Consider the following 24,184-nt stretch of genomic DNA (forward strand, 5'->3'; position numbering starts at 1 on the left):
GTTTCAGGTACCGTTCCAGACAACAGGAGTTTCAGGTACAGTTAGGAAGTGCCTGATTGTCCTAACTCACTGTACTGTAACCAGGACAAGAAAGTACCAGATTGTCCCAACTCATGACACTTGTTGCCAAAGCAAGAATACAATGTTGGCTACTCCTGACATTGCAACATGGCCCAGGGGGTCTGCACCACCTCAGGGTCTCTCACTGAAGTATTTTAAATGGGAGAATTTTGCCTAGCTAATGGTGAATAATAGGCACCCTGAGCTGAATCATTATTTTTTTTTTTTATAAAAGTCCACTAACTTTTTCTTCTGGAAGAACTTTTCTTGAGTCCTATCTTTGGCATAGATTCAGGTAAATATTTTTGTCCTCCTGAAAAGAAAACCAGAATTAGTGAATTGCCAGCAATCATTTGTGAAAATTTTCCACCACCTGCTGAGTGAAATAGTGGTGCATCTTTATGTCAGTGCTATATTTATATTGGTTTTAGTTTAGATTTTCTTTCTTTGGAGAGAATTTCAGTTAAAGTTGACTAGATCTACATGAGTTGTGGTTTGGATACTTTGGTGTCAATAATATCCATAACCATTCTACAACTCAGACACAACACTTGATAGTTCTCTGCCTCTGATTTCAGCATGTTCCTTTGCCCTGACAGCAAAAAATTAGCAGGGCCACCATACAAGCTCATCTTCTTACAGAGAATTATCCTCTGAAAAGCTCCAACATACATACAGTACATGGTAGAGCAAAGTTCTCTACAAAGTCTTTTTTTATTTTCTTCCACTTACACTTGCAAGAAGAGGCCACTCTTGGGCCGTATGAAAAGCATCTAGAGAAAAAAGAACTAGAGTTAGGGAGCCTGACAGATACCAAAAGAGGCAGAAATTCCACATGTGATAATATTTGGATTTTGAATAGTTATCTTTGTTGTCAGGCATACATGCATAATTTTTGTATGGAGGTTTAAAGAAACCCACAAATAGGCCTTTTATGACAGCTTCTTTTAATGGAAAAGTGTTTCCAGCAAAATGAATTGGAGTTGATGATTTAGGTCAGTCACTTTAACTTCCAATGTCAATATTTCTACTGGTATTAAAATGACCTCCAGCGAGCATGGTTTAATTTACTCGGGAAGCCAATTAAACATATATAGATAGTATTGAGGAATTGGAATACTGAATAGGAGTGATTATGCAAAGGCTTAATGTGGCTTGATTAATCCAATTTAAATTCATACCTTTAGCCATTTTTGATTAACTGTTCTGAGTTTCCTATTAAGTACAGGAAAGCAGGTTTACCATATTCTTTTCTGTTGGTACATAGGAAAGGCCTGGAAGAAACTTTTGTAACACAGAATACAACAGTAATATAGCAGAGTGTTTCAGGTCAGCTAGTTATTTTGCCTCTCTCTATCGTAACACCTTAAAAGCCTTAGAGGAGATATTTTTCAAAACTATAAATTGAGGTTGTCTGCTGAACTTTGGCTTCATAATCACTGCTAGCATTCAGTCATTAAACTGCTATTGATACCCTTGAGAATTTTGCATCAGACCACAAGACTTCTTCAATTCACTCTAGAGCAATGCCACTCCCTTCCACCCTCCAACACAAGAGAGAACTTGAGTGAGAAATGCCTTAATAACTTGTAGCAAACACTCAGAAATCCAGAGTAGGGAGTCACCCTGGCCTTTTGCTCTCCAGAAATGCCAGTGCCTATGAAGCCATCATTAAACCCATATTGAAGGTTGTTCATTTATGTCCTGAAGGAAGCATGCTGATGGGCCATGGAAATAGTGAAATTACTCATTGAGCATTCATGTGTTAAACTGAGCCATTACCTCTCTAAAATATAACCAAGCAAATCATCCTGGACTCCAGGAGGTGAAGTCTGCAGGCATCCGTTTGGGATGCTGTAAGGCAGAAAATGTACCAAACTCAATTCAACAAAGTGAGCACTTAGAGAAACAAAAGGAACAAATCACACCTTCAGTTCTGTAGGACCACAGACACCCTGCCAACACCATGAGATAGAACAGCTCCTGAGATCTTTTTACTGGTTATATAACAGGGTAATTAAAGGATTCCAATACTAACTTCAGGGATATCTGTGGCTCTTTACTTCATGCTTTTTATGACAGAAACATAATATTTCTGTGTTAATTCATATTTTTATTATGCTGCCTTTCTTCTCTTTTTCTTACTGAAAATGGTCTGGCACCATAAGGTGTAATATAATCAGTGACAAGTGTTTTATTCTTTCCCAGGAAAGTTAATGGCATTTCTACTCTATTGGAATTAGAGAAGATAATAATGCATACTGAGTAAATAAATTTAATGAATTTCTGCAGGCTATAAACTTACATATTTACAGACACAGTAAAATACATATGATGAAGAAATTAGCATCTTTTATCAGGAATCCTTTTATCTAGTAATCTATGACAGTTAGTCTGAATTGACATTTATCAAACTGAAAAAACGAGCCCCCAAAGCTGCAAGTCTCTAGCATTCTCCACACAGTTCTGGCTTGAACATATGCATCTGCCCTTTTTTTTCATCTCAGTCAGCTGTCATAGTATCTGGTCACTTTTAATTCCACATTCACATTTGGTCTATGCTAAGCTTTAATACCACAGCATATTTAAAGTCAAAGTCTAGTTAGAAGAGACGGTTATTTAGCCAAATCATTACACAGATATGCAGTGTCTTACATTCCCCTTGAGCCTTTCCCCCTGCCCCCCTCCCAGTAGTCTCTTTTTCCTGTTCTCCCAGATGTAAACAGGGAAATAACATTTTTTTTCCTTTGGAAGGATCTTACAAATAGCTGATCCATAAACCTGTATTCAAGGGAATCACTTCAGCATTTAAGTCTGTCTGGAAGAGGACCCTGAACCTTGACTCCCAGTATTATGCAGATGCAGAATACAGGAATGTAAAGCAGAATGGTAGCACTGGAAGTTACAGAGTTTTAAGATATGCCTGTCTTCTCAATATTTTCTAGTGGGTTACTCAATCTGCTCATTGTAAATCCTTTCTGATGCTTCTAATTCTCCCCATGCATCCAAATACAGAAGGTAGAAATCTAGCCTATTTCTAGGATCTGATTCCAAAATCAGGTGTGATTTCTAACACTAAGCACTTTAATTCTTGTTAAGAATTTAACATTAGCAGAAAGAATCATAGATAGAATGATAGAATCGTAGAAAGTTTTGGGTTGGAAGGGATATTTAAGACCATATAGTTCCACCTCCTCCTGCCACAGGTAGGGACACCTTCCACTAGACCACATTACTCAGGGCTCCACACAACCTGGCCTTGAACATTTCCAGGGAGAGGGCAACCACAACTTCTCTGGACAACCTGTTTCAGTCCCTCACTATCCCCACAGTGAAGAATTTCTTCCTTACATCTATCCTAAATCTAACCTCTTTCAGTTCAAAAACATTACCTGTCATCCTATGACTACACTCTCTGATATAGAGTCCCTCCTCGTCTTTCCTGTAGGCCCCCTTTAAGTACTGGAAGACCTCTATAAAGTCTCCCCAAAGCCTTCTCTTCTCTAGGTTAAACAACTCTCTCAGCCTGTCTTCATATGGGAGGTGCTCCAGCCCTCTGATCATCATTGTAGCCCTCCTCTGGACTCGCTCCAACTAGTCCATGTCTGTCTTATGCTGGGAACCCCAGAGCTGGAAGTAGTACTTCAAGTGGGGTCTTACCAGAGCGGAGAAGAGGAAGAGAATCACCTCCCTCAACCTGCTGACCACACTTCTCTTGATACAGCCCAGGATATGATTGACCTTCTGGGGTGTGAGTGCATGTTGCTTGCTCACAGTCAGTTTTCCACCCACTAATGCCCCAAAGTCCTCCTCTGCAGGGCTGCTCTCAATCCACTCATCTCTCAGCCTGTGTTTGTGCATGGGATTGCCTCAACCCAGGTGCAGAACCTTGCACTTGGCCTTGTTGAACTTCATGAGGTTTGCACAAGCCCACCTCTCCAGCCTGTCAAGGTCCCTCTGTATGACATCCCTTCCATCCAGTATATTGACCATACCACACAGCTTGGTACCATCAGCAAACTTGCTGAGGGCACACTCACTCCCACTGTCCATTTCACCACCAAAGATGTTAAACAGTGGTGGTCCCAATACTGACCCCTGAGGGACACCACTTGTCACTGTTCTCCACTTGGACATGGTGCCATTTGAGTGCAACCATCCAGTCAATTCCTTATCCACTGGGTGGTCCATCCATCAAATCCATGCCTCTCCAATCTACAAACAAGGATGTCATGCAGGACAGTGTCAAATGTTTTGCACAAGTCCAGGTAGATGATGTCAGTTGCTCTTCCTTTACCCACAAACACTGTAACCCCATCATATAAGGCCACCAAATTTGTCAAGCACGATTTGCCCTTAGTGAAGCCATGTTGGCTCTCATCAATCTCTTCCTTATTTTTCATGTGCCATAGCGTAGTTTCCAGGAGATTACACTCCATGATCTTTCTGGGCACAGAGGTGAGATTGACTGGCCTGTAGTTCACTGGGTCTTCCTTTTTTTACCTTTTTAAAAATGGATGTTATATTTCCCCTCTTGCAGTCAGCAGGAATGTCACTGGACTACCACAACTTCTCAAGTATGTTGGATAGTGCCTTAGCCACTTCACCTGCCAGTTCCCCCCAGGACCCATGGATGCATTTCAACATGTCCCATGGACTTGCGCACCTTTAGGTTCCTTAAATTGTCTCAAAATCTGATCTTCTCCTACAGTGGGTGGTATGATACTGAAAAAAAGGTTATTCTCTGGTTGTTCACTAGGTAGAGTGTTTTATGTAGGGTCACACATGATATGTATTGACGTGGAAGTCTTGGACACAACATACATGATCAGTGTGATCAAGTTAATGACACTTTATTAAAGGATACACAGCAATTTAAACACCAGCACAAAGTGTATGCGTTACATTTTGTTTGCTAATAGGTTAAAGCTGCTTGTTCACACGCCTTGCTCTGCCGTACCTACATTCTGTTTCTCCCTCTTGTTGTCTTGCTTTTACATTCCATCCTCCTTACCTCTCTGCAACATAGACAGTTTCTCAAAACCCCAATTTCATTATCTCTTTTGACCTTGCATATGTCCTTCACAACAGCTGCAGTTGTGAGGCCCCTCAGTCTGGATCGCTCACAACATGCCTGTTTTCTTTCAGCCACTCCACAATGTATTATTGCACAAAGTACAGGCTATTTAGAACAAGTGTTGGGTTGGACAGATTTGATCTATTATGGCAAATTCTCAGATCCTGCTTTTCTTTATCAAGTAATAGGGATTCATCTCTCAGTCATATGCAGTATCATATCTACTATCACCTACTACTATTACCTGTATGTAGAAACTTAACTTAGTCTGTAAAAATCTGCACCCCTGGAATGCTGCTATATTGACATTGTTCTTTGCTAGTGTGGGAGCCAGCCTGTGTTTCTGGAAACAGAGTACTCATTTAAAAATCTTATACAGAAATTAACTATCTAGAAATCTTTCTAAAAAACCTGCTACTTGAAAGTCTAACACTAAAGCTTGTGTAGGACTCAGCCAGACAATTTTCACTAGCTCAAAAGCTCAAAAGCAATCATCCACGACAAACCCTATGCATGATTTTGTATTATTTTTAGGATAAGGTGTTCAGGTATCATGAAAGAACCATGCAACTCTGAAACATGATTTCTGTAAGTACTATTTCAGAACTTCTACAGTTTTTCATATTAATCCCTGTGGTTTTGAAGTGTCTATCTGAGTTTTGATTTCTAAATTGCAGTAGTTACTGGGGATTGGAAATGGCTCCAATTCTCTCACATGCAGAATTTGATGCTTCTCATTAAAAGAACCTTATGCTTTCAATTCTTAAATACTAGCTGGAGTCAGATCCCCAGGATAGAGGTACTGCACTGAAACAGTTGGTTTACATGGCTCCAGAGCTGTTGGGGAGCAGCAGGAACAGGGATGCTCTGCAAGGATAGGTCAGCCCAGAGCCAATGAGGCAGGCAAGACAGAGATCCATGGCACCCAAACAAGAAGAGCAGAGCAGGTCCAGAGATGGTAATCAGGGCAGTCAATGGCCTCTATTTCCAAACAAGTCTGTGGTGATGGGGCAGGCCTGTTTGTAGGTCTGAAGTATCTTCCAGGCTATGGGTGAGAGATGGAGGGCAAAACAGGAGAGAGTCTGGGGGGAAGTGCTAGTCCCTAGTGGGAGCATCTCAATCCTTAGCTGGACTGGATGCTGACATGATTTTACATAGTAAAAATCCCAAACTTAATAGTACCCCAGGTAGTTGTTTGCAAAAGTAGGTGGATGCTTGTCTCAGATGACTTCAGAAACAGCTGCTTTGCTATGAAAAAGGTGAGTGTGGTGGTGTGGAGAAGTCCAAATAACAGCAGCAGGCAGCAGACCTGGGTCAGTGTATGGAGAATATCCTCCGGCAAAGACTTTACACTGTGCAGTCACAACCTGAGAAATCAAGTGGTAAAAAAGAGCAGAGGGCAATGTGTTCATATGTATGCAGTATGATTTTAAAGCTTTGTCTTTTGCATTCAAATATATGGTAAGATCTGTAAAGTGAGGGAGTAGTAACATGTTCTGTAGTAGTTTTGCTCTTAATGCATATTATTTAAAATTTTGTATCAAAATATTACTTACTGGATTTGATATTTTTACAGAGATTTCTGTGCAAATTAACTGCTTGATTCAAGAAACTGTATTGTTTTCCCTTTGGGTAAGTCAGCTGCTTAGCAGGATTTTAAGCAAAGGAACTTGGTGCCTGAATTCTGAGCAATTTTTCTGCAAGAGCAAGAAAAGTCAGAAATCTGAGTTAGCTTAAAGACCAGAATAAAGGTGAATACAATAAATTTATACAGCCTGTGACCCCTTTATCCTTTTCCTCCTTTAAAAATGGATTTGAACATTTTATTTGAACAATCGTGAACATGAACTCCAAAAATCTTGTTTTTATTTTGCTGTGCTCTGGAGTTGTTATTTTGTCATTAAAATCATATTCCTCATGCTGGTCCGCTTACTGACTGTGTTTTAGCCCTGTGATGTGCCAAAAGTTTTAAAATTACCAAAAGAAATGAAGTAGTAATTTACAGTAATCACTAGCATTTTTAAGTGCAGCTGTTACAAAAGTTGTAAGATCCCTGATGTTGTTAATGAACAGAAAGATAAAAAAAAAAAAAATTTCTACTAATGTGTGCAAAAGTAAGATGTCCTTTTGTCGTCATTTGAGCCTGTGCTCGGCAGCTAAATGCCAGTCAGTCACTCACCCACCCTCCCCCCACTTGGGAATGGGGAGGGAATCAGAGGGGCAAAGGGAGACTCGCGGGTTGAGATAAAAACAGTTTAATAACAGTAACAGAATAATACGCTGACAGCAGTATCAGCGGGTGATGTACAATACAGCTGCTCACCACCCACCGACCGACCCCCGCCTGCTCCCGGCCGGTGATCGTGAACACAAAGGCCCCACAGCAACACTCCCCCGAAGTGGCAGCCCCTCCCGGCTCACTCCTGCATTTATATAGTGAGCATAATGTCACATGACATGGAATATCAGCCAATCCAGGCCCAGCCCTCCAGCTGTGCTCCCCTCGTCCCCGCACACAGGCAAGGGCTTCAGGACCTAGAGAGCCTGTGGGGTCTCAGTGTGCTGCAGCAATCCTCCCGCTACCAAACCAACAGGAACTCTATTCCAGCCCCAACCAGGACACCTTTCTAGTGTGACTGTTTTGGTTCATGCAACTTTTTGTTATTTAATCCAATGGTTTAACAATTGCAGCTGCCAAAGATGAAAGTGGACAATAGGACAATGAAAGTCATGCAGAAATACCATGGAAAAGATATATTGATCCTATTCTTGAAGTAACTGGTATCTGGGAAGATCTATCACGAGCTTCTCTCTTGAATTGTCACATTTTGCTATCTCTCAAACATCATTTTGAGGATAAATGACATTTTCTGCTTTGAAATAATACAGTATCTTGCAACATTTGGAGAATGAGTGCCAATTCGCTAAATTAATCATAGGAACAAATTCCCTTTTTGAGAAAAGGCAAAGGTTCCACTCCCATTGAAGACAGAGTACTTAATGTCTTTATGTTAAATATCCTAAGCACAAATACAGGCTAAGCGATGAGTGGATTGAGAGCAACCATGTGGAGAAGGACTTGGGTGCGTTGGTGGATGGAAAACTGAATATGAGATAACAGTGTGTGCTTGCAGCCCAGAAAGCCAGCCATATCCTGGGCTGAATCAAGAGAAATGTGACCAGCAGGTCAAGGGAGGTGATTGTCCCCCTCTACTCAGCTCTCGTGAGACCTCACCTGGAGTACTGTGTTCAGCTCTGGGGCCCCCAGCGTAAGAAAGACATGGACCGACTCAAGACATTCCAGAGGAAGATCATGATCAGAGGTGGGGACAGGCTGAGAGAGTTGGGCTTGTTCAGCCTAGAGAAGAGAAGGCTCTGGGGAGACCTTATAGTGGCCTTCCAGTACTTAAAGGGGGCCTACAGGGAAGATGGGGAGGGGGTCTTTGTCAGGAAATGTTGTTATAGAACAAGGGCTAATGGTTTTAAACTGAAAGAGAGTCATAGAATCATAGAATACCAGGTTTGAAGAGACCTCAAGGATCATCTGGCCCAAACTTTCTTGGCAAAAACATGGTCTAGGCAAGATGGCCCAGCATCCTGTCCAGCTGAATCTTAAAAGTGACCAATGCTGAGGAATTCACCACTACCCTGGGGACGTTATTCCAGTATCTGGATGTTCTAATTGTGAAAATTTTTCCTCTTGTGTCCCATCAGAATCTCCCCAGGAGTTTAGTGTACCCATTACCCCTCATCTTTTCCATGAAATTCCTTGTGAAAAGGGAGTCTCCATCATCTTTGTAGACAACCCCTGGAACATGGTCATAAAACATTAAAATTAGGATAGATATTAGGAAGAAATTCTTTACTGTGAGGGTGGTGAGGCACTGAAACAGGTTGCCCAGAGAAGTTTTGGCTGTCCCCTCCCTGGAAGTGTTCAAGGTCAGGTTGGGTGGAGCCTTGAGTAATGTGGTCTAGTAGAAGGTGTCCCTGTTCATGGCAGGGGGACTGGAACTATATGATCTTTAAGGTCCCTTCCAAGGCAAACCATTCTATGATTCTGCAAAAATTATCATATATTAGTAGTAGGAGACAAAAATATAACTTCTTAGAAAGTTAAATTCCTGTCAGTGGTGCATACTTGTGTCTGGGATTCCTTTTGAATATATTCGTATAGTATATATTCACAAATGTGAATGAATGAATCTGACCTTGAAAGACTTCTATTTTTTTTACAGATATGTCATTACATCCATCTGACTCTTCCCAAATCCTCATTTTGTCACAGCTTAGAAGGATTACTTGTAAAAAGATGATAATTGCCACATACTTTTCAGAGGTCAGAAGATCCCCTCCCAAGGGCTCATTCTATACCAAAGCAAATATGAAAATAGGTGGATGGATGGTCTGGAAAAATACATAGTATGGGAAGCTTAGTGGCACATGAGGAATTTTTTCCTGTACAGAATTTTTTGTTCCAAAATATGTAAAGGGATAAAACATTACTAGTACCATGTTATGTTATTTTTGCTGAGATGAGAACAGTGTGGGTGGGTGACAAACTTGAGAGAGTGAAAATGTCCATTACTAGAAGCTGACTAATGTTGACTATCTTATCTTTTCTGTGAGCTAACAATCAGCATCAGGAAACACTTGCGAAATGGTCCTTTCTTGTTTACTGTTCTCTGACTTGAATATTTTTACTTATCTATTTATATTCTCTTAAATTCTCCTTCTTCATATCAGATTGCAAAGTGTAATAAGAAAAACTGAAGGTAAACAAAAAGTGCTAATAGTTACTCAAAGGACTAGTGATTTTGTTTTAGATATTTATGTTTAAAAGGCACTGAATCAGGTCCTCAACAAGGAATAGATTTTAGTAACATGGATAAGATAAAAAAATATAGTTTCTTCCTATTAACCTGTGTCCTTTTAATATATTTATCTAGTATGAAACTAAGCCTGTATTAAGTGTTGATACTTAGCTCTGTTTACTCACGATTGCTTTTGAAAAATCTCTCTTGAGGCCTTCTTTGATGTTAGAGGATAACTTTTGGTCATGGGTAATTCCAAAATGCAAAAAATGGATGTGGAGGAATCAGCTGACCAGAGCAAATGTACCTCATTTAGTTTCCCTTCTACACTGGGGAAGAAATGTTGTAGCTTACACTGGATCAGCCAAACCTGAGTTCAGGACCTCATCCAGACTGTTGAAATTCCTTGGCAAAGCTAAGTAGCATCTGCAAAGAGTTTGGTGAATGTTATGTATAGCTATGATACACTAACACACATTGCAAACTGTGTTCAAAATCATAATATTTAACCCTTTCATATGGACATAGTGCATCTATAAAAATTAAATTTGTAATCTTTGTGAAAATTTGCTGAGCTATATACTTGCATAGATACATATATATACATTCTCTCTCTCTCTCTCTCTCTCTCTCTCTCTCTCTCTCTCTCTCTCTCTCTCTCTCTCTCTCTCTCTCTCATCTATCATCTATCTATCTATCTATCCATCTATCTACCTATATTTATGTGTCTGTGTGTATAAGTTGTTTTATTTTATTTTCAAAATACCATCTTAGATCTCAATCTTGATCTTACTACGCTCAGTAGGAATTATACCCAGTGAATAATAGAGGCATAGCAAAACAATTACGAAAATATATCATCAGGTTTTACTTTAATGCCACATGATTTTAAAGCTGTCTAAGTCTGTTAAAAAGATTTAGTAGAATCAAAACATATCTGTTGTGAGTTTAGTTTGCCATTACAGATTTGTATTAAAGACATATGTAAAAAATCACAGAGAAACAAAACAGAAAGCTCACCACAAAAATCTTTGATTTACAAAGCAATTTTCCATGGAGTTTAAAAGTGTATTTTCCTAATCTCCCACAAAACCATTAAATTAAGCCAGCTCTTATCTGCTTTTTAAAATTTTCTGTATTAGATATCAAGCCCCAAACCTTTTTTTTGGAATGTACACAGAACTGTTACTCCTAGTATTGCCCTAAAGGGTGCAGTGTTTTGCTACACAAAAAGATGTCCTTGCCCTAGGAAGTTTACAACTGGTTCAACTCTCTTTGTGCTAACAGCTCTGATCTATAAAGCAATTAGTCATGCATAAGTAGTATTAAATGTTTGATTTCCCTTGCTGACTTTTCAGTAGACTAAGGATGATCTGCACATTATTGGATGCAACCTTATATACTTGTTGACAAAGGTACTGGTGAGATGAGGAAACAGCAGTTTTGGGGAAGGAAATGGGACATCATAAGTAATTTTATGTAATTCCAAGAAAAATTGGAATCTGAATTGCTCACCTTTGGAAAATTTTGATATTTCAGCATTAATCTTTACAGACAAGTAAGAAAGAAAAGAAAACTATCAAAACAATATATGAAACAGGATCTTTTCAAAAACTTTCCAACACTTCTCTTCAAACAAATAATTTTCTTAATGGATACATTTTATTATAGGTCAGCTTAGCACTGAGTGATATCTATTTGAATTAGTATGTTTAAGGGGACTTGAAATTTATGTGTCTTACATTTTTAGACTCCTCTTTGACAAGTTTCTTGGACAGAAAACATCTTCATAATATGTTGCAGTCATGGGGTTTTCAGTCTGTTATTTAGGTGGGAAGATCACAGTAAGTTATGAAAGATGTATTATGGATAGAAATCTTGCCTTGGGGTAGAAGGGTTATGATCCACCAACATGTCTTTCTAAGTTTTATGCCAGACACAAATAAATGTTAAATTGTTCCAAAAGTAAAAGAAAAAAGAAAAAGAAAATAAAGAGAAATAAAGAAAAAAAAGAAAAAAATAGAATTGAGTCAGTACTACTACTGAAATTTTTGCTGTGTTATCTTTTTCCCCCACATCTTGTGGGTGGAAAATAATTTGGTTTTCTAATCAATCTGGTTGAGTAGATTTACTCATGAAAATTATGTGCAGTACCTGAGAGTGCTGAGTAACTAACTGAATTGTGACATTAATGGAGTTGTCCAGTTTTTGTATATGTATTGCAGCAGAAGCATTCTCTAACGTTGGCTTCAATTGTGGCCTTACATGCTACCTCAAAAAGCCCTGTTACATGCATGTTGTGAAGAGAAAGTGAATGATAAAATTTATCAGCTTATGTAAAGTGTTAACACAATGTTCTTTTTAACTGTCACTGAATACAACTAAATATGCAGGTTAGTATATAGTTGACACAAATCATATAAGCATGAACAACTGCATTGATTGGTAAACTAGATCTAGTTCTATCCTTTACTTCACTCATTTGAAAGTCCAAGTATAATCAATCCCAAAATATAACTGGTTGGGACTTTTACAATAATTCAGCTTTTATTAATAAAAATCACTTAAACCCAAAACTTGTTGTATGAATATACATGATTTGGTGAGACTGTCAACAGAAAAACTCTTCAGCTGTCCACTGGATCTTCTGCTTAAAATGATACTCACTGGGACTGGAATTTCTGGGAGTAAAAAACGTCTTTGTGGACAGAAAATAAGATTCTGTCTCAATTTGGGCTTGATTGATCTATCTGTGTGTGACAGAGTATATGGAAGTCTGATTTCTTATGGAAATAGGACTCATACAGACACCTCTCTGTTTTTCTTGGCTTATCCTCATCTAACAACTTTTGAGCCCATGGTCAGAGAATTAAAGCTATCAATAAGAGCTATTAAGTTCTGTCAAGAGAACCTTTACTAGTTACCCCAATGGCAGAAATGAGATTCATGCACACTAGACACCTGGGAATGTACATTCATCTCTAAAACACGGCTTCCCACGAAGGTAGGCCTTACTGTCCCCAGGGCTTTTGGAGGTACCAGCTGTTTGTAAACACATTAACATTTAGCTTGGATTTAGGAATCTACAGGATAAACTGTTTGTCCAGGGATGTTTCTTTGTTGCTTTGTTATTTTTAAGAAGCACGCGCACATTACCACACAAATCTCCACAGAAGTGTGCTCTAAGGGACCAAATGCTGCCATTAGGTGAAGTCAGTCAAAGGAAGCTAGGAGGCCAGTAAGTCAGTCGCTCTGCCTGTCTTTGGAGAATAAATATGCTGAGGCCTGGGAACTCTCCAACACCCGCACCTCTCTTTGTACAGTATGAGGAGTGTGAGTGTCACCTACAGAAATGGATCCTAAATGTTCACAGATATCTCATCTCTAGAACATAAACTGGCCTGGCAGCACTCTGTCTAAATCTTATGCTCCACCTCCACAGCTTTAAATTCCACATGCATTTGGCTGATGTGAAGTAGCAGCAATTGAAAGGATTTGGGTGTGTCCAGTTTGGTGCCCTTTTAAACTCGGCAGTGTCAGAAACTGTGAGAACCAGTCACAAGGTTGGTAGACATGAAAGCATTGAAATTGGCAGTCATCTGGCTCTTCATTGGCCATGGACTATCAGCCAGAATCAGAAGATAAGACAGAGAGATGAAGCTGGTCAGCTGCTATTTCACTGCACAGAAAAGTGACACATGAAGAAAAGCATGCCGTCATCCTATGTTCAAAAAATTTAGCTGGCAAAATAGTGCTCTGCTGCACTTCCCATAGGACAACCATGTGTTGACTCACAAAGTCCATTATGCTGTTCCACAGGAGACAGAAAACATCCCCCACACCGTGCATTCCTCTTATGCAGACTAAATTAACCTTATCACAATAATTAATATCCTGGACCATTGCCAGAGTGAAAAACAACAGAAAAAAAATATTTACATTTACTTGAAATGTTTTACTCAGTGTTTTCTTTGTAGGTTCGACTTTTAAAATCTTTTCAGTTAAGGGTAGGCCTACATTTGATTTGAATGTTTGTTTAATGACTGTTTTCAAAATGTTATTGGAATGTATGAAACATTCATAGGCCAGAAATGTAGGTCCATCTCTTATCAATCAGCTTATAGAGTCATTTTATTTCACACCATTTTCTCCATCCCTCAGGTCCAGAAGATATTTAACTAATCACACACAGTGGTCTTCAGTCAAGGAGAAGGAGTGAGAGGGACTTTTCTCCTTTTTGCCCCATAGCTTTTGATCTTGGGTACCCTTAAGAGAATGAGTTTTGTTTGTCTGAAAGACAAAGGACTTGATCCTAGGCTTCCCACTCCCTGATGTCTTTCCTGACCATCAAGCTGCAGGCTGTGAAGAGGGTTAATGGCTACCACCACCTGTTTGTGAAATTGAGGCTTATGTTTAACTCTTTGACTGTAACATTGGGTGAAGGTCAGGTGTTTAAGGGCTGATATCCACACATGAGTGCCTGTGGCTTTATGAGCAACTGCATGTCAGATGGACTCTGGTAACTCAACTATTTATTTTGTTACAGCTGTGAGGCCAAATGAGAAGTCTTTTTTTCGTTGAAGTTGAAATGTTTTATCTCATGTTTGCCACAGAGGCTACCAGGTAGAACATGATTACTCATATGAAGTTCTGGTAACTTGCTTGACCATTAGACCACCTTCGGTTTCCTTTGGGTAGTAAGCATGAAGTCCCATATTACTTCCTGATTAGCAGCTCAAATTTCTCACTCTTCTAAGTTCTCAACTTTAGGGTAAAGGCTCTTTGGTCATCACAGAAGATGCATTTAGGTTGCATTGTATATAAAAGTTAGGTATTGTTGTGGATATATACCTTGGTTAAAGACTTTACTCTCTCTTTTACCTATCACAGTCTAGGAAAATGGCCTGGAAAAAGCTGAGAACTCTATTTCTGATTAATTTAATGAGTATCCTTCACAATCTTGAGTACTTCATCATTGTCCCAGTCTATCCAATCTGTAAAATGTTTAACTTTTCCTTTGTAAAGGTACTTCCAGTTATTAATCCTACATTCTGGTAGCTAAGAACTTAAAATTCTTAATGTCTGCTGAGTACTTCTACACATGGAGACGAGAGAGTGAAGGGAAGACTGAGCCTTTTAGGTTAAAAAAAATACAAATATTAATTTATAGACACTGTTCAAAGAAAGGCAGTAATCTTGTTTTCTCATAGTTTCCTGATATAGAAATACTATTGTTTTCTTGATACAGTACTCAGCATCTACAGCTTCTGTCCTAATAATGCAGATTATTGATGACTATTGATTTCAATAAAAACTCAAAGATCAGTTTTAAATAAAAGACTTCCCATAGAGCAATAATTAACATAAATTTTAGTCCTGTACCTATTATTAAGTAAATTGACACAATGATTAACTGAATTTTTTTCAGCTAAGGTAAACAACATGCCCTAAGGCTGAGAAAATTAAATTAAATTTAGTCTGAAGGAAAAAAAAATCTCTAAATGTCAAGTAGTCTCATTGAAATCATTCTGTCACATCCTTCCTTTGCTTGTGAATCTGTCACCACACCAGACATCATACCTGTGAAGTATGACAATGGGGAGAATCATTCTTTCAGTGTTTCTGTGGAATTATGGGTCAAATGCCTGAAGTAGTATCTTTTAACATTTAAAGAGCCAATGAAGGTCCAAGGTTGCTTACGCTGTGCACTATTTGAAAGAAGTGTCATGTAGCAGATGATCTGAGTTGCGCACTAGCCTTAGATCTCAAATATGCCTACAATTTAGCTCTTTCAGAATTTCTGTCCTAGTAATCTGTTAGAGATCATCACGGCATGAATGGCAGAAATTGTAAGATCTGCTCTTTAAAGAAATCTAGTTTAACCCTTGGACTGTATGAAAAGGGAAAAAAAAAAATAAAAACCAGCAAACAAAACTCAGATAAAGCCATAGCTGTATTTTCCTTTACAAATAGCATCTGTGAGTACAACACAAACCTAAAGACCTGGTCCCACATTTCTCTCTAAAGTGATCAATCACTTTTGCCTATTTTTTGGGCTAATTTTCTTAGCCAATAGCATCTGTTTACTTTCCCAGACTAACAGCCACCTAAGTTTTATGTTTACTTTATCCTCTTTCTAACATTCTTGTGTCTACAGAAGATGGCCAGATTAGATACTGTAAAGCAGTGGTTTTCATAATTTTTTTTTTTGGTTAGCAGAGCTTAAATCTTTTTCCAGTGAAGCTGTAGATGGTAGAATATCAAGTTTCTTCTTGAGAATTGTCTTGCTGACTTTGTATTTCCAAAGAAAGTCCATGGACTCATGGCACTTTATGGACTACAGATTGAAGTCCACTGTTTCAGAAATAGATAATTGTGAGGTCATTGAATGACCCACAGGCAGAGTCTCTCTGGAACTAAGGACTGTCTTCAGTCCCTTTCTCAAGCTGCTGATGACCAGTATCTCTTTCCTTGGAACCATTCATGAAGTTGCTCCTTGTTACTCTTTTTTACACTCCACCTGGAAAGAAAAAACTCCATGAATTGGATGTGAAGCTTTGTTTTGTCTGCATATTTGTTTTCTTAGGTCTTAAACTAAGTTTGTTAGATATGTGTAAATAGGAGAGGCTCTGGGATTGTGCTGCAATGACTGAAGCATTTTCTACTTGGTGTTTAGCTTGGCCAAAGTCCTGCTGAACGCTGCCAGTCCCAGGAGTCCTTTCTTACAATCACTCATCCCTAAATATTCCTACTGCTGTTGTAAGATAATTCCAGATTTTCAGCTGCAGACCTGGCATGCTGATCACTTGGCTCATAATAACTTAAAGTGGCCAGATTTTCCTCTCTGAGGAAGAGTTTAACAGAGGATGGCATTTGGTCTGGCTAAATACACAGAGCTGTAAGTCTGGAATGTCTAATCTTCCTAATGAAAGTAATACATGCCTGTGTATTTCAGTTAGCTGGTCAGTTAGTCAGATGGTACTCCTGGATTTAGCACAGGAAGTAATCTCAGACAAAACATACCTCTAACATTTACTGGTCTTTTTGGCATTTCCTACTGGAAATATGCTCAGCTATAATGGAAGTTGAGAAGAGAAGCATCCATGAACAGGTACATTGCTACCTTGGAGCTGCACTGAAGGCATGAATGTGGAGGTGAAAATTCTGGAGGTCTTTGTATTCCAAGTTTTGGTACAGTTCATCATAAAGAGTGACCTACAGCAAAGTTCAGGTCTAATAGAACTCAACTTTTGCACTTCTGTGTGTTCAAATTTGGTATTTTGGGGACTGATCACTGCTGTATTTTAAAAACCCCCTGCTACTTAACTGTGAGGAGTTTAGAACTCAGACTGTAGAGAAAGGGAAAAAAATGACAAAAAAGAATCTGCCTTCAAAATTGCTAAGATTTTAGATTAAAACTACACTGAACTATTGCCTTCTGAGTATTCTAGAACTTCTTGGATAATCTGATGCATTAACACTAATGCTTCTCAACTTCTCTCAGCCCCTCTTTACTGTAATTCCATGGTTTTAACTTTATAGTATTAGTTAGAAGGCATTTTTAGTAAAATAAGGAGGGGATGTAAGTGGTGGGATATGTGTTTAACATGAACCAAATCTTCTCTTACATGATGAGGGAATTCCAGGAAACTTTTCACACATTTTAATATGAAATAACCCTGCTTTCTTTCTTGGTGAAGAATGAGTCAGCCTCTTCACACTTTATAGGGAGAGAAAAAAACATGATTTAAGACTTTTTAACTACTTACAAAGTAAATAAAACCAAGAGATTCCGGTAGGTTTCAGCAAATCAGATTGGTCTCTTTTCTTTTTTGTATTTCTCTTCACTCTTTTAATTCTCATGACTGCAATAATATTCACTGTACATTCTATTTGGCATACTCAGTTAAACCTAGATATAGAAAGAGTTTGTGGACTCCTGTATTTTGCAGCCACTTAGGTATGAAGTGTTCTGATAGCTAAACTCCTTCATTAGAATGTGTCATGAAATAAAAGTTAATTTCAGGTGAAATCTTCCCTTGTACTCTTTATGTTCTGGTGGCTAGCAGTGGATGCTCAAAGGAAAATTAGGAGACTAATGAAAGTACAGAGGGATCTTTTCTCATATCTTCCCAGCCCCAGAATCTTAATAGAATAGAATAGAAATAGAAATAGAAATAGAAATAGAAATAGAAGTAGAATAGAATAGAATAGAATAGAATTAGAATAGAATAGAATAGAATAGAATAGAATAGAATAGAATAGAATAGAATAGAATAGAATAGAATAGAATAGAATAGAATAGAATAGAATAGAATAGAATAGAATAGAATAGAATAGAATAGAATAGAATAGAATAGAATATTTCAATTGGATGGGACCTACAATGATCATCTAGTCCAACTGCCTGATCACTTCAAGGCCGACCAAAAGTTAAAGCACATCATTAAGGGTATTGTCCAAATGCCTCTTAAACACTGTCAGGCTGGGGGTATCGACCACCTCTCTAGGAAGCCTGTTCCAGAGTTTGACCACCCTCTTGGTAAATGCTTCCTGACGTCCAGTCTAAACCTCCCCTGCTGCAGCATTGAACCATTCTCATGCATCCTGTCCCTGGATACCAGGGAGAAGAGACCAGCACCTCCCTCTCCACTTCACTTCCTCAGAAAAATGTAGAGAGGCATGAGATCACCCCTCAACCTCCTTTTCTCCAAGCTAGACAAAACCCCAAGTCCTTAGCTGCTCCTCACAGGACATGCCTTCCAGTTCCTTCACCGGCTTTGTTGCCCTCCTCTGGACACATCTGAGTACCTTCACATCATTCCTAAATTGTGGGGCCCAGAACTGCACACAGTACCCAACATGAGGCCGCACCAGCACCGAATACAGTGGGATAATTACCCCTTTTGTCCAGCTGGTTATTCTGTGTTTGATGCACCCCAGGATGAGGTTTGCTGTCTTGACTGCCAGCACACACGCTGCTGACTGTACATTGATCCTGCTGTTGACCAGCACCACCAGGTCCCTTTCTGCAGGGTTGCTCTCCAGCCACTCCTCTCCCAATCTATACTTGTGTCCAGTGTTACTCTGTCATAGGCATGGAATACAGCATTTGGTTTTATTAAATTTCATCCCATTAATCATGCCCCAATGCTTCAATATGTCTGGATCCCACTGAAAGGCATCTTGTTTAGGACCTTACTGAATTGGAAATATGTCCAAAGGTTTCATTGCAACTATTATAAATATTAGTAATTACATGAAAAATAAATGTGTAGAGGCAAACATGATCCATCAGGCTTATGTAACCAGTACTTCCATAGGTGGAGAACATACTTCTTGACACAAGGCAGTCACAGAGCCATGCTATCTTCACACTCAAATTTATACTGCATTTGTCCAAGTTAAAGACAAAATTAAGCTCTAAAACCAAGTTGGCATGTGATTATTAAAGTAGAGGGTACAGCCTCCTACATTTAATATAAGAAAGAGAACATGGATGCTCATAAAATAAAATCACTTATTTCAGTTTTGTTATGAGTACAGGAGGTTAGCTTCTAACATCTCTGATAACTATACTTATGAAGATAGATTAATAAGCAATAGGCTTACTCCTTCACCAAATACAGCTTTTTATCCTTCTGATTCTGCTCTCCGTTCACAAGAAATTAAGTTGTTTAACAGTCTTAAGTGCACAAACAGTTAATTTCTATTTTAGCTTTTAGATCATCATTAGCTACAATAGAAATGTATTGTTTATATGATGGGTTTACTATTCTAACATCATAGTTCCTCTGGAGACTGAAAGTATTGCTAAAAACATCTGGTGTCCTCATTGTTTTACCAGAGAGAGCTAATGTCATCAGATTTCTCATGATATTTGAAACGCTTGTATTACAACAACATTTGGATGGCAAAATAGATTAGTAAAGGGAAAAGAATTACTACTCTCAAGTGATGAAAGGGTGCCCCAAATATACCCATAACAACCATCTGTTATTCAGACCTATATTGTTCAAAAGTAGAAACCTCTGAACTTCCAAATAAGACCAAAGATGGGACACTCAGCCCTGTATAAAATGCTGCTGAAAGTAGAAGTCCTGAGGAGCTTTATAGCATAAAGAAGACACAGAATCCACAGTTCAATCAGAGATGTCTGTGTTTTAAAGCTTTTAAAGGCATTATGTCACAGTATTTATTATATGATGTAGTGCTGTGTGACCTGGGTACTTATAGGGCATAACGGTGTCCTGAATAGAAAGAACAGGTTTTATCCCAGAAGCAGCAGAGTTGATAATTTGATCTACTACTCAGACATCTGAAGCTTCCCTGTAAGGCTGTCTGTATGAACAATTTTAGCTGAAATATGTATATGTATGCCATGAAGCTCATGCCAAGTAAGCTGAAAGTGGCTGGGACATCTAGATCTATACTTCCTACAGTACACTGATGATTTGTGCTAGTTTATATAGTTCTGACATGCCCTGAGCATCATAAACATGCAACATGAGGACAAATCAGCTTTAAACCAGAAACAAAGAGTTCAAGGCATCACAGCATATATGTGAATGTCAAAATTAATTTGCAGTGTGCAAAAGGATATTCATTAATTTACTTTGCAGCAAAGGATATTCGTTCGCTGTTTGACTTGGAGTTTTGGCTGCTGAATGAAATAACCAGAGAATCCAGGCTTTTGATAGTCCCAGATTACACAACCATACTAAATTTGTGTCAATAGCTAGCTCATTTGGAGATAATTCCATTGGCTGTGCCTGGTACTACCTGCCTCCTACAGACATAACTGTGTTTTAGGACTAACTTCTTCAAGGAGAGAGAGTAGGTGCAATCTTACCCTACTAGGCAGTGTGATATTTGAACTTTTGCACAGCTGGCTGGCTTTCCTGGGTCTGTTAGAAGATGAAGAGAATTTAATAGTTAATTTTGTTTCAACTCATGGGAAAAGTTTCATGCTCTTTTTATCTGTCTTATGGCTGGCTGGTTACAGGAAGGATTAGTACTCTGTTTCCTACAGAGATCTTGGGATTCTTGCTCTACAAACTACCCATGGAAATTTACCTCCTACATATGTTCATCTTTCCTCCATTCACACTCCAATTTAAAACCTGAAGATCTATGAAACTGAACACTTTCAGCTCATGTGACCTGCTGGAGTCCCAGGAAAATGTACAGCCAAGTTACCCTTTCAATCCTTTCCCTCTATGGCCTAGCCATTAACAACAGGGTTGTAGGACTGATAGTGCTAGATGACAATCCCATAAATCACTTCCAGTCCTCTGAGAAGTCACTCTTTACTGTCCTGCTTGCCCTTTAGCTGTCCATAGTTTGTTAAAAAGCTGTGGTGGGTTGGACCTGGTTGTCAGTCAAGCACCCAGCCAGTTGCTTGGTCATTTGTCCCTCTTGCATTTAGATGGGAGAGAGGATAGGAAAGTCAGGAACAAGAAAGTTTGTGGATTGAAATGAAGACAGAAAAATCAATTACTAATTACTGTTGTGGGCAAAAGAGATTCAACTTGGGGAAATTAATCTACTGACAATTAAAATTAATATTTAATTATTGATTTGGGTATTGGGAAACAAAACAAAACAAAAGAAAGACATGAACTTTAAAACAGGCAAAACACAGTCCTCCTCCTTTCTCAGGCTCAGCTTCACTTCAGACACTACTCCCCCCCAACCTTGTTATCACCACAGGTTGCATTCAGTGCCTTCAGCCAGGCAAACAGTTGTGTAGGATGGGAGTTGTAGTCAGGATGTAGAGGTTTCTCTCTGAACAATCCTTCCTTCTAGTTCATTTCTTATGGTCTGACATGGGCTGCCATCCTTCAGGTACATATACTTTGCCATGGAGTAAACCTCCTCCTTCTCTGGCATTGGTGCTGCCTTGGTTGTGTCCCTCTGCTTTCCTCCTCCTCTCCCCTTTTGCACTTTATCTTCCCTTCTCTTTCTGGCATTTTGCCTTTTCTTAAATATGTTTTCCCTGAGGTATCACCAGCTTGGATGATGGTCTCTGTTGTGTCCTGTGGTGGGTCTGTTGGAGCTGCCCATGTCTAGCATGGAGCAGCCCCATGTCTCTTCATACAAAAGACATTCTGCAGGCCTCCCTCTACCAAAACATTGACACTGACCCCCAACACACAAGCCACAGATGCCCTCCAGGTATCCAGGGAGCTATGGGAGCATTTAAGTTTGTTTGGTTTTGGTTTTGTTTCTTTTTTTTTCCCTGTGAAATTATGGAAAGAATATTTTGACAGAGAGAGTTTTAATCGTAGCATGAGGAGTATGCACCAGTTCAACACCTTCATGCCCAGGTGTGGTGCTAGGAAGGGATCAACAGCTTGTGCATGATAGGGCAGCCTGGTCATCTTCTTGTTATGTGGAAGGGAAGACGGTCCTTCCTTTGTTTTCCACAACCTCTTCAAGATGATTTCACCCTCTGAGAGGTTCCAGTAATCAGCATGGTCCCTGCAGCCCTCAAAGTATCTCATAGTATGTATTTGTTAAATTGTACAGAGGAAAATGAAATACGGCTATATGTGGGTTTGGATCTTCATATAAAGAGAGCATTCAATATGAAACCTGAAAAACTGTACTGTAGTGACCCAGGGTATAGTCACAAACTGGGATGTTGAGAAGAGGCATTTGCATTACTTCTTACATTTAATGGTTAACTAAACATTTTGGTGTAAATATTCAATACAATTAACACTCAGTAACTATACAACCTCATATCAAAGATGTGATGAATTTCTGACATTTGTAGTAATCATTACAGACTTCAAACACAGACTTGATATCTCCATTTAAAGAACTGATCCTCCAAACCCACTTGTTTTTAATTATTCCACACTGTAATTTACAACTAATAGCAGAGATTTTTTTTTTTTTTTAAATACATGTTTTTATAGACAATATTGCTTTTATTCTCTGGAGCCTATGCACAGATTTTTAAGTACATTGAGTATGTCTTCATTTGCCAGTTTTCTGTCAATGACAGATGATTTGTTAATGACAAATTATTTTAGAAATATAATAAATTGCTGCTGTTGTGTCAAACTGTAAAAATGTCTAGGTTTTGTTTATCTGAGAATGAAGTTTTAACAACTTATTTGATTTATACACTCACTGAAATCCAGTCTACACATTAATGGTGATTCTTGCATTATTCTATTTCCAGTACAAAATCTTCATATTCTTCCTAAGACAAATTCTAACCCCACCCTTCCGATCTGAGTAACTGGCAGAACCATGAGCTACATGTGGAATGGTGTAAGAGAGAAGGAGCCTCTCTAATCAGTCCATGAAAATCACCACTGACCAGAAGATGGCTGAAGGAGCTTTAGTGTCTCAGTAAAAGACTGCAGTTAAAGGAAGTCTCATTGCAGTTTCTAGTGAGCCTTTTAACTATGTAAAGAATTGGGATGAATATACATGTATTTGTTTGATTTTTCATGTCACTGAATTGAATGAAAAAAAACACCCTCAGGGTCATCTGTTAAAGCCTTCACTAACTTATATGGCCATCAACCAACACTTTGGAAACCCAGAGTCTGAAGACAGTTCAAGCTGGAATTCAAGTTAATATATTACAAAAGTCATGATTTTCATACAGTTTTGTAAAACTTAAGGTTAAATAAATTAAGACAGATTCTTTATTTTTAACTCATTATTTGTTACCATCAGCTATAGGCATTTAGTGAGGATCAGTGGGAAGCTGTGGAGTAGAAACCTAGGTGAGACTTGTGTACTTAATATGTAGCGACTGGCATGTTTATCTTAATTCAGACTGGACAGTGTTGAAAATAATCCAGTTTACAGAAACACTTCTCCACTGGGACAGGTAGACTTGAACTTTCCTTATATAATTCAAAGTTGACGAAGAATCTGTTGCTCTATATGTCACAAAAGGCACATCTACACTTTCAAGTTTTTTTGCTCCCTCTTCCTTCATCATTACATAGTACACACCGCAAAGATGTTAGTTTACACTTTGGATTCCCTCTGCAATGAATCTGGTAGTTTCCTGACAAAGCTGCTCATGTGCAGGCTAAAACTGTCCAGTTCAGATGTGAACTGTTTTATCCAGGGATAATAGGATGCTGGTGTTATGGCTACAGATAGGAGTGGTAACCAGCAAATGTAAATTCAGCAATAAATCTTACAAGTGCACCTGAACATTAGCACATGTATTTAATAATGATTTTTGTATAGATTTATA

Source organism: Tyto alba, unplaced genomic scaffold (assembly GCF_018691265.1).
Source record: "Tyto alba isolate M040663 unplaced genomic scaffold, T.alba_DEE_v4.0 Super-Scaffold_2, whole genome shotgun sequence".
NCBI classification, from domain to species: Eukaryota; Metazoa; Chordata; class Aves; order Strigiformes; family Tytonidae; genus Tyto; species Tyto alba.